The sequence below is a fragment of the Pteropus vampyrus genome, unplaced genomic scaffold (genome assembly GCF_000151845.1).
Source record: "Pteropus vampyrus isolate Shadow unplaced genomic scaffold, Pvam_2.0 Scaffold84, whole genome shotgun sequence".
NCBI lineage: Eukaryota > Metazoa > Chordata > Mammalia > Chiroptera > Pteropodidae > Pteropus > Pteropus vampyrus.
This window is the reverse complement of record NW_011888865.1, coordinates 5,612,180-5,621,212: the sequence shown is the minus strand read 5'-3', so window position 1 is coordinate 5,621,212 and position 9,033 is coordinate 5,612,180.

Genomic DNA, 9,033 nt, shown 5'->3' with positions numbered 1-9,033 from the left:
TAATGATAATGCGCAGGTGTTGTGATCGTTTAATTAGAAAACTCAAAATAGTCTAAAGTTATATTATTGAATATAGTAAGAGCATTTAGCAAGCTGACTGAATATAAGATTAAAATACCAAAAAATTATGTATCTATACACCAATAGTAAATAGCTAGATATTATAAAAACCTCGTATACAGTAGTAACAGAACATTTAATTCTATTTAATAAAACATATTTAAGGCCTCCATAAGAAAGGATTTTAAATTGTATTAAGGGATATTAAAGAAAAAATAAATAGGGACATATACCATCATGAATAATAATTAATATTATAAAGAAATCATTCAATAACAAATCCATCTACGAATTCAATAAAATTTTTATTAAAATTCCAAGTGTTAATTTTGGAAATTGATAATCTGAATCTTAAATTTTATGAAAGATTAAAGAGCCAAGAATTCAAGGTATTTCTGAAGAGAAAGCCACATGAAATGGCTATTACTCAATTGTAGATAATAACTTAGTTTGACACTAGAGAATTACTTGCTAAAGAAATGGAAAAATAGAAATGTGTAATAATCCAGTTAGGCTGAAAAGAAAGACATGTATAGAATTGAATGTGATAATATGTCTGGAATTTACATAAAGGTCATATTATGAAATATCTTGGATGCCATAGATCAGGAGTTTATATTTACTGTAAGGTAGAGGAAAAAATTAGGGGGCATGTCTAATGTTCTGAAATTTTAGAAGACATTTTATAGGATACATTGAGGGTGAAGAAGATTTGAAAGAAAGGCTAGGTTGGAAGCCTTCTAAGTTGCAGGAATTGAATAGAAATAAGTTCAATAAAAACTGATATATCATTTTAAGAAGAACTAATGGATTTAAACTTGCAAAGTCTAAAATAAATTAAGATAATTTATTGAGCAGCTTCTATGTGCCAGGCATCTGACATATATTATTAATAATCTAAACAATTTACACCAGACAGGGTTTATTATTTTAAAATAATATATATGAAAACTCAGTTTTAGAGAGGTTAAATCATTTCTATAAACAAAGAACTATAATAAGTAAGAATTCATTTCTTAGTTACCTTAAGATCTTATACTGACAAACATATATATCACATCAAACTGTTTATAACTTAGCTATTTCATAGGACAGACTAAAGTACGCGATTTTTTTAGTATTTTATTTTATGTTATTATTAGTGCTCTATACCTAGCCATTACATTACTGCTGACTGCATTCCCTATGATGTGCTCTCCATCTCTGTGACGATCTATCAACTACTGATTTGTACTTCTTTAACCCATCACCCCTTCTCTCAGTGGCCCAACTCCCCACCCCTTTGGCTGTCAGCAGATTGTCCTCTATACCTGAGTCTGTTTTTGATTAGTTTGTTCTTTTCGTTCCTTAGATTCCGCATATAAGTGAAATCATATAGTATTTATCCTTCTCTGTCTCACTTATTTCGCTCAGTGTAATAACCTCTAGGTTCACCCATGTCTTTGCAAATGGTAGGATTTATTTTTTTTTATGGCTAAGTAATATTTCATTGAATATATGAACCATAACTTCTTTATCCAATTATTTGTTGATGAGTATTTAGGTTGCTTCCATATCTGGCTATTGTTATTTGTGCTACCATGAACATAGAAGTGCATAGATCTTTATGAATTATTGTTTTGGTTTGCTTTGGATAAATACCCAGAAGTGCAATCGCTGGGTCAAAAGGTAGATGCATTTTTAATTTTTTGAGGAACCTCTGGATTGTTTTCCATAGAGGCTGAACTAATCTGTTATCCCACCAGCAGTGTATGAAGGTTCTCCTTTCTCCACGTCCTCGCCAACACTTGTTGTTTTTTGATTTATTGATGATAGCCTTTCTGACAGATGTGAGGTGATATCTCATTGTGGTTTGCATTTCTCTCATGATTAGTGACTTTGAGCATCTTTTCATATGTCTATTAGCCATCTGTATTTCCTCTGGAGAAATATCTATTCAGGTCTTCTGTCCATTTTTTAATTGGATTTTTTGTTTCTTTGTTGTTGAGTTGTATGAGTTCTTTATACATTTTGAATATTAACCCCTTATCAGATGTATCATAAGAGAATATCTTTTCCCATTTAGTAGGTTGTCTTTTCATTTTGTTGATGGTTTCCTTTACTGCGCAACAACTTTTTAGTTTGATATAGTCCAATTTGTTTATTTTTTCAGTTTCCCTTGCCTGAGGAAATATATCCAAAAAGAAATTACTAGTAGTAATATCAGAGAGTTTACTGCCTATGTTTTCTTCTAGAAGTTTTATGATTTTGGGTCTTACATTTAAGTTTTTAATCTATCTTAAGGAAAAGAAAAAAAACTTATAAAGTGCAAACCTACTTGTAAAGTAGATTTTTTTTTAAGATGAAGAAAGAAAATAATGATAATGATAATGATAAATGTAGTATAAGGTATGGTATCAATTGTTGAGGGTGGCATTGAAACGATGCTACTTTGAGAGATATAATGCTATATCTTATAGTTTCTTGGTGCCATATATACTCTGAATAATTTCCAAGAGTTTAACAAATTATCTGAAACTCATAGTCCAGCATGGAGAATTATAGCAAGAGGGGACAATTTAAATTTATCCTCATGATCATAACCTAGAACGAGATACAACTTTGGAAGAATACCCTCAGGAGTCTCGAGTTCTATCCATCTCATCATTGATTTACTGTGTGATCATTAGAAAAGCAAGTCAATTCTCTGCTCCTCTTTTCCTTTTGTCAATAAAATGAAGATTACATTGTCAACCCTGATTATCTCATAGAATTATTCTGATAATCAGGTGAGGCAACGAATAGATGAGAAGGCACTTTCACGTAATTGGATTGCGTTACGTATCGTTCATTCTAAATATCAAAATGTGCATGCAAGCAATGAGTAAATTAACAAACAACCAAACTGTTGGTTAAGAGCTAATAAAATAGAGGAAAAACTAGTCCATAGGTAATAAGACAAACAAATATTTGACAAAGAGGTCTTGTTCCTGATTGTCTTCCAATGAAAATGTGATATTAATTGGTTCTGAAAAAAAGTGATAAGAGCCCCTTTAGAAACCTTGCTTCCATCAAATGTCTATAACTTTATTGCGCAAAGCAATTAAGAATGGGGTAAAATTTTTAAAATTCGCATATAGTAAAATTTAGAAGTCATCTAAAACACAGTATTCTATATTCAGCTTAAAAGCTTCTACCAGTCAACTTAATTTACATAAGTTATCATTTAATTTCCTGAGAATGGATGTAAATAGAAGATAGATTTCAATGACATAACAAAGAAAGTCTTGACCAGGGAATATATGTATAAAATTTCCTAAGGCCACAGCATTTGTAAACATTATTGAGGAGAGTAAGCTAGGTTTGCAGAGTCTTGATACTGTGCAATAATAATTTTAATCAAAATCATATCTGATATTCAAATAGAATTGTAATAAAGGAAGCAGAGAGATCAGTAAACTTTGAAAATTTTCTTTTGACAGATAAATGGATCTGATATCTAACTCCCAGGAAGAACATAACCTCTGTTTTTGTTTTTTGTTTTTTGGTTTTTTTGTCCCCGCTAATTGTCTTCGGAAACTATACCGGTAATTTGATAGTTTTCATGGAAGAATGCTGCAACTATTTTATACACTAAACACATGCACACAGGCACATACACGTATTTTTTTTTGTGTGTGTATATATACATATATGTGTGTATATGTGTGTGTGTGTGTGTGTGTGTGTGTGTGTGTGTGTGTGTGTGTATAGTAATGAATTGTAAATAAAGTATGTCTGGAAGAAGATGTCTTTTAGTTTTCCATTTTCCTATCCATATATTCATCATCTTTAATGGTTCATTGTTGCATATAAAATTAGATTCCTCTTCTCTATGGTTGACTGGCTGTCTCCTTTTGGATGTTCTGAAGAAGCCTCCAATTGAACATATTTAAATTGAATTCTATCATCACCGTTTTATATATAATACATAGGTATGTCACTCCAATGATTGACTGAGTGTGATTTCCACATATATATTCTATCCAGTATTCATAAAGCATTCAATGACCATATGAGGTCTATATTTGCAAATTTACAATGGTTGACATAGCTTGTGTTTATTAATGTACATTAATTAACATATTTGAAATTAATCTTAGTATTTCTAAACTATATGTCATTTCATACTTATGACCAATTTTGAATTTAATACAGCATGTAAAATGTTTACGAAAATTGTTTAGTTTCGAGTCTCTCATAGGAAAACACTTTAATCATAGTATTTCCACAGCTATTAATATATGTGACTATTTCCAGAGTTTGATCTTTGGACTCATTAATATTATGTCTGAAAGAAACAAAATTGTTACACACGCATATACAAACTATATGAATGATGAATTATCAAATAAAATTCAATTAATATTTTATTAATAATCATGAAGATCTGCTAGCACAAATTTTAAGTATGGAATAGATATTCTAAATTATTTATTATTGTTGTTATTATTTTTAATATTATTAGTGTGTATGCATCGAGGATTAAATAGAATCAAAGCAGGTAAACATCTCATCTTCTGCAGATTTTTTTTCTTTGACTAATTTATCAAAGACAGTGACAGGCACATCTTTCATTTGCTTCAATATTCATCATTGCATCCCTCAGTAGTGCTACATGCAGCATAAAAATTGGACTCAAATGAACTTTTTTATATTCATGTTTAGGGGACATTGAAGAACACTGTAGTTTTTAAAGTTTTCTTTGTAAGAACAGAAGTGACCATGATAGTTCTAAATGACTAATAACAATTTATTGATTGCTTTCTTTAGATGTTTTTGAGAGTATGAGTACATATTTTTTTTCTTCTTTATTTTATAATTTTTTTTTTTTTTGGATTGCATGTATTCAAGTAACAAATGAAATAATGGTGTGAATGGTTATAAATTCGTTGTTCTGTATTTGAATAATCTCAGATGAAAAGTGGAATTGTATATTTTAAGAGCTTGACTGAATGGCCAGAATAATTAGGGAACAAACATAAAAAGTTTTTCTCTGGTTTCATTATAATAAACTCGCTGAGGATTCAGACAAATCTATAAAACAATTCAAGTGACTACTCAGTACAATGTATGTTGTTGACAGTAAGATGAGAGAAGACTGGCACCTGTGCTTTAGAGAATTATCTTCTTAAGTTGTGAAAACATTGAACAATAGAAATAGTCAAGACGAAGTGCAGCTCAGCCATGGTGGTGACACAGGCAAGCGTTACTGCTGTTTCCAATGGGAAGAAATGATTTTTAAGCTGGTGTGACTGAAAAAGACATCAGGAATGAAAAGGATTTAAGACATTTTCAAGGTTAGAGACTTTTAGGTAGCAGAAGAAAAAGAGCAAACAGGCTGTTGAGAGGGTGTAAATATTTATTACAGACCACTTATGAGAAACTGGAATGGAGACATAAGCTGGAGTGATATATTTTAGCACCTGAATATCAAAATAAAAATGTTGGACTTTAATCTCTAGGAAACGAAGAGCAAAAGAGCAGTCACATAACTAGACCAAAGTGGTATTTTAGAAAGTTAGATATGGCATTCATAAGTGTTTTTAAAATACATGGAGGTATAAAAAATTGCAAGAAGAAATAGTGAGAGCAAGGTGACCAACTGAAGATCAATAACGAGATAATGAAGTAATTTGCTTAAATAATCAATGTGTATTTTTCTTTTACTTTCTGTTAATTATTGACCCCCTCCTCCCATTTAGGTAACAGCTAAGGCATTTTTATGTTTACTGTTCCAGGAAAGGGACAATAGTAGAAAAAGAGAATAATTGGAATATTTAGGGTTTTATTTTTTAAGGTAGGCCTTTGAAATTCATGCCAAGGACAGTTTGAAGGAAATAAACAAAAATTATATATGTCAAAAGCATGTTCTTATAAGTGTCTTATGCCTTGAATAAATTGAAATATACATTTATGTCAGAAAAATAATATTTTGGGAACATAGCCAATGGATCTGAAAACACCAGAAGCCATGCTTCTTGTTCAGGGCAAAGAAACCAGAAAGGTGGTTTGTGTTATTGAGTTCAGCCCTGCCATTAAAAAATTATTTCTTTACATGTCTAGGTAGAGACAACCTGGCACAATGTCTGAATTCCCTTGCTATGGAAGGGTTCAGGAAAGCAGCACATTGACTTCTCCATCCCCACACGCACCCCTGAACAGCTACCAACACTGCCTCCCAAAACACTTAATGAATAGCTCACATTCACATATAAACACATGCACACACTGAAGAGGAATGTACACATAGCTAACATAGAATTAGATCTGGTAGTGTAGGAGATACGGTAGTGATTTATGAGTGTTACCAGCAGGAGATGAAATGGACTTGAGAAATTTTACAGTATTTAGCATAGATTGAATATAAACAAGGGCCAAAGACCCTCCAACAACTCTTTCTCCCTCTGTTACCCCTAATATTCTACCTGACAAATAGGAAAGAAGGTGCGGACCTTACTGAAAAAAAAAGTTAAAATTTAAAATAAATTATTGAAAAATAGATTTCTTTCACATCTGAGGTCATGGACTGAGATTTTTAACTTTTACATTTATATTATAATCTTAATTCTGCTCTCCATAAAATTTTAGGCATATCTACTCTCTTCTGTTTTGATCCTCTGTGAAGCGTAATTAAAGCCAAAAAAGTAGATGAAAATTTAACTTGTCAGATACCTTTGCTTCTCTGCTCAAGCAAAATTGTCACTCCTTTACACATTAGAATTGAAGGGGAAAAAGTATAATAGATGTTGAATGCTATCATTTAAAAAATGGAAATGTCTTTTAAAAATACATTTTATCATGTTGAAAATATATATTGTAAGAATACATATTCATTCATAAGACGAGAAGAAAATATGACTGTAAAGAGTTAAAATGAGTGTAACTTAATGTAAATTTGAGCAGAAAAGTGAAACAGAAATGTCACTTAGTCGTGAAAGCAGTTATGGACTGAAAAGATAGGATAAAGTTTAGACCAAGAAGGTTAAATACTTTTAAGTGTTTTCTGAAACTCCTGAATGTATAATATCAAAGAGATAATTCTGACAACGGATATGTTTAATCGTTGGATCTACCCTGGAAAAGGAACTATGAGGACAAACTGGTATGATCCACCCTTATAATTAGTATGATTTATTGCCATTGTGTAGAAAATAAATTCAGTTGAACAATCCTATCTATGCATATCCCAGGAAGAACAGTTGTCAACAGTGGAAAGAGAAACAGAAAAGATAAGTAGGTCAGCCAGAGTCATGGAAAGTTAGCTTGAAGAATGAGAGAGTGTGGCAGCAGCAAATTTGGTATAAGGTCAGGGTCTGTTTATCAGGAGAGCCAAGGACAGATCTTTTGTCTTCTGGGAGGATGAAGTGAGAGACAGTATAGTTATCAGTTAAAAATCAGAAGCAAATGAACCATCAACCTAGAGGTACTCATGGGTTTTGACTTGTACTGTATATGGCCTAGGGTCCTTTCAGATGCAAATAATCAAAACTCTAAATTGAATTGACTTAAAAAATAAGAAATCATATTTACAAGTAATCTAGAGGTATGGCAGTCTTCAGGCATTGTTTTGCTTAGAATACAGACTCTACTTTTCTGTGATTCCCTATAGTCTGCTGATCTCTTGATGTTGATTTGGTCTTCAGACTAACTTCCTTTTTGGTTTGCAGAATTGGTGGCTGCAACTGGAACAACCTAATTCCTTGAACATATCCAACTGATGTGAAAAATCTCTCCTCCAATCGAAAACTAATCTTTCCTTTAGTTAATTCGCTCAGTTTAGTAAAAGGTGCCCCAAATCAGTAGCAGCCCCCAGAGAAATGTCTTTTATTAACAAAATGAAACCTGGGTCCCTCAATCAATCACTGGAAATGGAGATGAGATCATTATTGTTAATTTAGGATAATCGAAATCAGCTTCTTCTGAGTCACAGAGCTGCATGATTGACGTTTCTGGAAAAGAACTAGGGTTTTTTTTTAGGAAGAAGAAGAAAGTAATGCATTCAATAGAGTTCTTTCAGAATAATTTTTATAAAGTATAATATTTCTTTCATTCCAAGAGAGATTTTTTTCCTCAGATTTTAATATCTCTAAAGTTAAGATTCATCTTACACTCAATGGAATATTAAGGTTGAATTGGCAGTGAAGTATTTTCTCTCCTAGTAGTATATAGTATAATGTCGCATGTTACAAACAATATATTCCATTATAGATTTGGGTAACATGGCATTTTCTTTAAGTACTAAAGAAAAACTAGATCTTCATTTCAAGGATATAATTAGTCTTTGTGTTTCTGGAAATACTAAATGATTTAATTCCATAATGTATGTAAAGGAATAATATTGTTAATCATAATTAATTAACATATTTGAACTTTATCCACTATTTATTATCTTCTCGACCACCACTTTAGTCCAAGTTACTGAAATATCTCTCACAGATTAATTCAGTAGCCTCTTACCATCTTTATGCATTCATTACTGGTCCCCTTCAAACCATATACCACATGACAGTGAGATGATTTTTTTGAAAATTTAAATCTGCAGCTCTGCTTCTAGTACTAATAAAGTAGCTTGTTGCATCACACTGACCTATAAATAACAGTAACAAAAGCTATAAACAAAATATTTTTTAAAAATGTTTTGAAACTAGAGTTATCAAAAGCAGGAAGAAGATGAAAAGGGATCAATCTTAAAAAGTAACAGCACTGGATAAAATTTGTGTTTGTGACATTTTTCCTGGGAACACTCCCTCAAATAAGGTGTGTGCTAGAGCTTAAGTGGTAGAACAAGTGAGAATGGTAGGACTCAAGTAGTAAGCTGCAATCACTGTGGCTTGAGGAGTCAGATGACAGAGTTCAGGACTGCTGAAGCATCTAGAAAGTAAAGAGGGAAATGTCAAAAAGGAAGAATCCATAGATGAGAAGTCTCAAAAGCTATGTATATACTTCAGCGAA